The sequence below is a fragment of the Lolium perenne genome, chromosome 4 (genome assembly GCF_019359855.2).
Source record: "Lolium perenne isolate Kyuss_39 chromosome 4, Kyuss_2.0, whole genome shotgun sequence".
NCBI lineage: Eukaryota > Viridiplantae > Streptophyta > Magnoliopsida > Poales > Poaceae > Lolium > Lolium perenne.
This window is the reverse complement of record NC_067247.2, coordinates 244,159,004-244,167,101: the sequence shown is the minus strand read 5'-3', so window position 1 is coordinate 244,167,101 and position 8,098 is coordinate 244,159,004.

Genomic DNA, 8,098 nt, shown 5'->3' with positions numbered 1-8,098 from the left:
GCTCAAATGGAGGCATATGCCCACCGGGGGACCCCGATGGGATGCAGTCAAAGGGGTAGACCGCGCGGTCAACAGAACTAGGGTTTCGTCGGAAATCGAGCATCGAATCTAGGGAATGGCCCCAAAACTTGTGTGTGTCCACATGGAATGCACAAAAGTGATTTGAGATGGTTTTATATCCAAGGCTACCCCCCAGGTGTGTCCGGCTTCTCGGACAGGGGGTTCCTACACTTGGGCAGATTCTGCATGTATAGGGGGGAACTCCCTCGTACGTGAACCGGAGAGAAACTTGATATCATATGGGATGATTTTTGTTTCCACATGTACCTATGACCTAACCAAGCTCAAATGGAGGCATATGCCCACCGGGGGACCCCCGATGGGATGCAGTCAAAGGGGTAGACCGCGCGGTCAACAGAACTAGGGTTTCATCGGAAATCGAGCGTCGGATCTAGGGAATGGCCCCAAAACTTGTGTGTGTCCACATGGAATGCACAAAAGTGATTTGAGATGGTTTTATATCCAAGGCTACCCCCCAGGTGTGTCCGGCTTCTCGGACAGGGGGTTCCTACACTTGGGCAGATTCTGCATGTATAGGGGGGAACTCCCTCGGAGTTGAACCGGAGAGAAACTTGGGATCATATGGGATGATTTTTGTTTCCACATGTACCTATGACCTAACCAAGCTCAAATGGAGGCATATGCCCACCGGGGGACCCCCGATGGGATGCAGTCAAAGGGGTAGACCGCGCGGTCAACAGAACTAGGGTTTCGTCAGAAATCGAGCGTCGGATCTAGGGAATGGCCCCAAAACTTGTGTGTGTCCACATGGCATGCACAAAATTGATTTGAGATGGTTTTATATCCAAGGCTACCCCCCCAGGTGTGTCCGGCTTCTCGGACAGGGGGTTCCTACACTTAGGCAGATTATGCATGTATAGGGGGGAACTCCCTCGGAGTTGAACCGGAGAGAAACTTGATATCATATGGGATGATCCTTGTTTCCACATGTACCTATGACCTAACCAAGCTCAAATGGAGGCATATGCCCACCGGGGGACCCCCGATGGGATGTAGTCAAAGGGGTAGACCGCGCGGTCAACAGAACTAGGGTTTCGTCAAAAATCAAGCATCGGATCTAGGGAATGGCCCCAAAACTTGTGTGTGTTCACATGTAATGCACACAAGTGATTTGAGATGGTTTTATATCCAGGGGGTGCTCGTACTCCTGCTCGAACTGCTCTGCGTCGGTGTCTACTCAGGAAGAACCAAATAGCACATACAAGGAGAGTAATAGCACAAATTAATACAGGTAAATGCAATACGCAATATCATGCATGATGACATGGCAAGATGGTAGGTGCAAGCAAAAATTAAGTGGGGTGCTCACAATTCACATGAAATGATAACACCCTCACATATAGTTTTAATTCAATTTGCAAGTTTTAATTTGGACAACTCATAGATGATGCCAAAGTTGCATGACAATGTGATATTTGAATTCCTCTCACTTTTCTGATGCAAATAGATATAAAATTTGCTAAATTTGGAATTGTAGATAAAGAGTTATGAATTAAACAAGTTTGCATGTTGAATTCCCAAATTGAATTATTGTCAAATTTATTTGTTCAAAAGTTGAAACAAAGTTTATATTTGGGTAGATCATGTTTTTCTGAACAATTTGGATATAAACTTCGCCGAAATTGGATTTGTGAAAAAGCATTTGTAAAAGAAAAAGAAAAAATAGGAAATAAAAAAAAAAAACGGCTATGCCGACGGCTACCCTCGGCATACCCCTGGCCGTCGGCATAGCCCCTAGGGTTAGGACTTGAACGGGTCGAGCCGGACCCGTTCGAGCCGCCCCCAAACCTCACTGCCCCTCCCCCAAACCCGCCCGTGCCGCCCCTCCCGCCGCCGCAGGCCCCTCCCCGCCGCCGCAGGCCCCTCCCCGCCGCCACCCTCCTCCCCTCACGCCCCGGCCGCCCTCCTCCCTCATCGCCCTCCTCCTCCCCTCACTGCCCGCCGCACGCCCCTCCCCGCCGCCGCCGCCGCAGGCTCGCCCCGCCACCACCCTCCTCTCCCTGCCGTGCCGCCCCTCCTCCTCCCCTCATCGCCCGCCGCACGCCCCTCCCGCCGCCCGCCGCAGGCTCCGCCCCCGCCACCACCCTCCTCTCCCCTGCCGTGCCGCCCCTCCTCCTCCCCTCACTGCCCTCTAGCCGGCCGCCCTCCTCTCCCCTGCCGTGCCGCCCTCCTCCTCTCCCCTGCCGTGCCGCCCTCCTCCTCTCCCCTGCTCGGCCCCTCTTCCCTGCATAGGTAAGCTAGGGTTAGCTCCCTGTCTTTTATTTTTCTATTTGCTTTAATTGTTGTAATAGAAATACAATACTGCTAATAGAAATAGAATAGTGAAAATAGTTGAAAGAAATAAAATAAAATTGATTTGAAATAGTAATAGAAATAGAATAGTGGAAATTTGGAAGAAAAAAATAGAAATGAAATCGAAATGTGTAGTAGAAATAGAAATGAATTTGTTTAATAATGGAAATAGAAATTCAAATGTGAATTTGTTCAAATGTGAATTTGTTCTAACAATGTAATTTTGTTTTGATTGAAACAAAAATAGGCCATGTGGTGACCGCCTCGTCATGAGCACCCCGACGTGACGATCCCAGATCTTGACGCACTTCTTGACGGTCGCCGACATCGACACTCGGTTGTTGAACGACTTCCTCTACAGCCGAGGGTGAGCTAAAACATCGCCCCCCTTCTCCGCATTTTCTTATGTCACTAGATTCAATTTCCAAGTCAAGTTGCGTAACCTAGGTGTCACTTCCCGTCCGCGAGCGTTACGCGGATAAATATGCATTAGTGGTCCGCATATTTTGAACCGTAACGCTTGCGGCATTTACGGGACAGTCGGCGGATGCGTAGTTGTCTACGTTTTCCATGTTCTACTCCGGTCCGAGTCAGGATTTCGGCGGCGCCTCCCCGTTGTTCTCCGGATGCACATCCTCTCGGCTTTTTGCCGAGACGTGTATCGGGAGAGCAGCGGGGAGGTGCTGCCGAAATTCTGACTTGGACCGGGGTAGAGCATGGAGAACGTAGCCAACTACGGATCCGGCGGCTGCTAGGAGCCCACCTAGTAGAGATGTAGGTTGATGCATGCGTTTCGCCCGGTAAAATAAATAAAAATATGATGCATTTAATTTCCTATTTGATATAAATGCTATGTCTGTGGTTTGGCTCCCAATAAAGCAGAGGATGGCTGATAATGGATGGATGTACAATGAGCGTGTTAGTGCGGCGAGAAAACAGATGAGTGGACAAGGAAGACCCATTTTCTAGTGAATGAGTTAGCGCGTGGTACAAAGGGGCTGGTTCGGGCACTTTGCCCCTGTGTTCGCTGCGTGAAGCGTCAATGTCGTGGGAAGGATGAAATGTATAGACACCTTCTGCAATATGGGTATATGCATGGGTACGTCACGGAAATCGACTTTGATGAGCGCGAACGTGACAGAGGTGAGGTGATGCGGCAACGGCTCAATGGCAATGCGTACGATGGAGTTAGAGACTTTCTAGATGATCTCGTCCATGCCGATGTCCCGGATTCGCCGCCAGAACCGGAGGCGCCGCCAGAACCGGAGGCGCCGCCAGAACCGGAGGAACCAGAGCCAACCGCGAAGGCCTTCTATGATATGATTGCCGCGGCTAAGAGGCCTCTGTACGAGGGCGCCGCGATTTCTCAGCTCGATGCCATCTCCCAATGTCTAGCCGACAAGACCCGGTACAACACCACCCGTGAGGGCTTTGAAGCAAGTCTGAAAACAACTGGTAACATGTTGCCCAAAGATCATTGTCCGCCTCAAAGCACACGCGACGAGGAGAATTATGAAGGACCTCAACATGGATTATCAAAGGATAGACTGTTGTCCGAAAGGCTGCGTTCTATTTTGGAGACAGTATGCGGAGGACAAGTACTTGTCCCATCTCAGAAGCAGTCTAGGTATGAAGAGGTAACGGGAAAGGATGGTCGGTGAGGCGGTCAAGCACCGCAAAGTCGATTCTTCGATATCTCCCATTCATAAAAAGAATCCAGCGGCTTTACATGCACGAGGAGACAGCCAAACAGATGACGTGGCACAAGTATGGGAAGAGATTCGTGGACGAAAACAAGAAGTTGAAGATGGGACATCCATCCGATGGTACGGCATGGAAGAACTTCGATACAAAACACCGCCTTAAGGCAGCCGAGGCTCGGAATGTCAGAATTGCGATAGCAACAGATGGCTTCAATCCATATGGTATGTCCAATGCCAATTACAGTTGCTGGCCCGTGTTTGTTATTCCGCTCAATCTCCCTCCCGGAGTCCTAATGACGAGGAAGACCATGTTTCTGTCGCTGATCATTCCAGGCCCTCATTACCCGGGGAAGAATTTGAGTGTCTACATGCAGCCGATTGTGGAAGATTTGAACCACTCTTGGCACCACGGGACATTGACGTACGACCGAGCATCGAAGACAAACTTACGCATGAGAGTTTGGTTGCAGTATACCATGCATGACATGCCCGGGTACGCCCTAACATGTGGATGGTGTACAGCTGGTAAGTGGCCATGCCCAGTGTGCAGGCATCGGCTTGAGTTCCTTTGGCTACAGAAGGGTCGCAAGTATGTTGCGTTTGACACGAATCGACAGTTCCTCAAAAGGAGGCATCCGTTTAGAGAAGACAAAAAGAACTTCAAGAAGGGCAAAGTTGTGCATGAAAAAAAAGATGTGCCGAAGTTTGATGGTACACTTGTTGAAGCCGAGCTACGTGCTCTCGTGCCGGTAGCGACGCCAACTGGCCATCAATTTGAGGGATATGGTGTAACGCACAACTGGACTCACGAGGCGGCTTTAACGAAGCTCGAGTATTACAAGGACCTCGAACTTCCCCATAACATCGATGTGATGCACACTGTAAAGAATGTCGCGGAGTCCGTCTTTCACACATGCCTGAACATTCCCGGGAAGTCAAAGGATAATGTCAAGGCTAGAGTCGATATTGAGATCCTCTGTGATAGGGAAAAATTACACATGAAGCGTCCTATTGGCCGTCAAAAGAATTGGTTCAAGCCGCATGCCAACTTCTGCCTTGATTCCATCCAAAAGAAGGAGGCATTCAGCTGGCTCAAATACGTCGTGATGTTCCCGGATGGTTATTGCTCGAATATGAGTAAGGGAGTTAATCTTTCGACGGGAAAAGTCACCGGGCTCAAGAGTCACGACTATCATATATGGATTCAGCGGCTCATGCCGGTGATGCTTCGAGGGTATATTCCCGAGAAAGTACGCGAGTGCTTGCGCGGTTGAGCCATTTCTTCCGCACGCTACGTGCTAAGCGGATATGTCCCGAGGTTATTGCAAAGCTACAACATACGGTGCCGGAGTTGCTATGCAATTTGGAGATGATATTTCCGCCGAGCTTCTTTACTCCGATGGCACATCTCATTGTGCACCTCGCCAACGAGGCACTCTTGGGTGGTCCGGTGCAGTTTCGTTGGCAGTTACGTATTGAGAGAGAGTTTAAGTATATTCGAAAGATAACTGAAACAAGGCCAAGATTGAAGCATGCATAGCTGAGGCAATATGCCTTCGGGAGATGGCAGATGCCGCGACAACGTACTATCCCGATGATGTTCCCACTCAGCATAACCCGGTCACTCGTTACAATGTCGACGTGCCCGAGAATGACCCCAAGCTAAAACTATTCCAATTCCCGGTGGCAAGGCTGGTAAAGGAACAAAATATAAATTGGAGAACGAAGAGAAGGATTGTATAATGCTATATGTGCTTATGAACATGGAGGAAGTGATCCCATTCGTAAGGTAAAATGGTGAACAAATTACTTTGCAGCTAGTAACCTCGTCTCGGTCTAATGCTTATTTTCTCCTTTCAGCGAATTCACGGATGAAATGTGGCCGTATGATGAATTGCCCGAAACCTCGGAGATGGACACTCTCCGAAAGACGGTGCTCCCGGAATTAATAAAAACTTTGTGACATGGTTCATGGAAAAAGTAATTTCTAACCTTTCCTCTTACATTGCAACACGTGACTTGTCCCTCTTATTACACGTAACTAATGCACACAACAAATTTGAAATGTTCTTGTAGGGCCGTGAGAGAAACGTTGATATGATAGATGAGTTGAAATGTGTTTCCCAAGGTTGTAGCCGTGAGGTGACCAAGTATGAGAAGTATGATGTGAATGGGTTTCGCTTCCACACGAGACGCACCGGAAAGGGCCGGGCGAATCCCAAAACGATAAATACTGGGGTCTTCACCAAAGGAGCCAACAACTTTGATTACTACGGAAGGTTACAAAGTGTATACGAGTTGACATTCAATCGTACGAACGTGCAACTCAATATCGTCGTGTTCAAGTGTCATTGGTTCGACCCAATAGGTGGACAGAGAAGTGATAAGTCCATTGGGTTAGTTGAAGTTAAGCCTTCAACCACCTATAGCGGAGCCGATGTCTTTATTGTGGCTCACCAAGCCAAGCAAGTTTATTATTTGCCCTACCCATGCCAGAAAGCGGAACTCAAGGGTTGGGAAGTCGTCTTCCAGGTATCGCCACATGGTAACCTACCGATTCCCTCTGAGGATGATTACAACAACATTGACCCCGTGACATACGAGGGGATTTTCTATCAAGAGGAACAGGACTTCGGGGAATATATTTTAGAACCGTTTGTTCAAGAGGACCTCGGGAACGATGCAGAAACTCGTGGTGAGTCAGTGGTGGATCTAAAGGACATATCTATGCTCGAGAAGTTACTTGAGGCGAATGACAATTATGATGAGCCTCCACCCGTCGACCCTTCAACTTTGTACTCACAAGATAGTGATAGTGATAGTGGGCCAGAGAAAGAGAAAGAGAAAGAGATGGAGTATGAGAGTGAGCATGAGAGCGATGATGGCTGGTGAGGGTCTTTTATTCTTAGTATTTATTATGTCAACATGCTTCTTAATTGCATTGTGCCTTTTATTCTTAGTATCTTCATTTTATTATGTCAACATGCTTCTTAATTGCATTGTGCCTTTTATTCTTAGTATCTTCATTTTATTATGTCAACATGCTTCTTAATTGCATTGTGCCTTTTATTCTTAGTATCTTCATATAATATGTCTTTGTGCTTAACTGTTTTATTCTTCTCAATGCAGGTGACTGGACAATATGAGCAGCGGCAAGGCAGACTCCGAGAGCTTGCTTAAGACGCTGGCGCAGGTGAAGAGGAATATTCCTAGACCCACTAGACGGAGTGATCGAGCCCCGGTGCAAAATCCGCGTTACGCCGATGGTACCGATGTGGGCGGACACACCCCGCCCGGGTCCTTCCTCCGCTAGTCAGCACCGGGCTTCTTGCTTGCCATCATTTGCTACCTACTACTATGTATTGGATGACATGGCACTCTCCTCTTGTATGCTACTACATGCACCATGTATGCTACTATGTGGATTTCATGCTATTTATGTGAATTATGGTGATTTTGGATGAATTTGGATGTATTTGTATGCTACTATGTGGATTTCATGCTATTTACGTGAATTATGACGAATTTGGATGAATTTGGTCGATTATATGATATTTATGTGAATTTGGTGGATTATATGAACTGGAACTGGAACTGGATTGCACTGGAACTGGAACTGGAAAACAAAAAAAAAATTAAACAGGTCTATATGCCGAGGGGGTTGCCGTCGGCATAGACCCCTGCATAGACCATTTGGTCAGGTCTATGCCGAGGGGGTTGCCCTCGGCGTAGGAGATGAGCTCGGCAGGCGCGCCACGTGTCCCATGCATGCACGTGCATATGCCGAGGGGGTTGCCCTCGGCGTACACGCACAGGTGGCGCCGCCAGCTTGTGCCACGTCGCCTCGTTGGTCACCGGAAACCTGCTGTACGCCGAGGGGGTTGCCGTCGGCGTATGCCGATGCGCCGTTAACGGCGACGTCCCGCCGCCAGGAGACGCCGAGGGCAGCGACGCCGAGGGGCCCAGCGGGCCGTCGGCGTAGGTCGCGTACGCCGAGGGTCAACCATACGCCGACGGCGAGG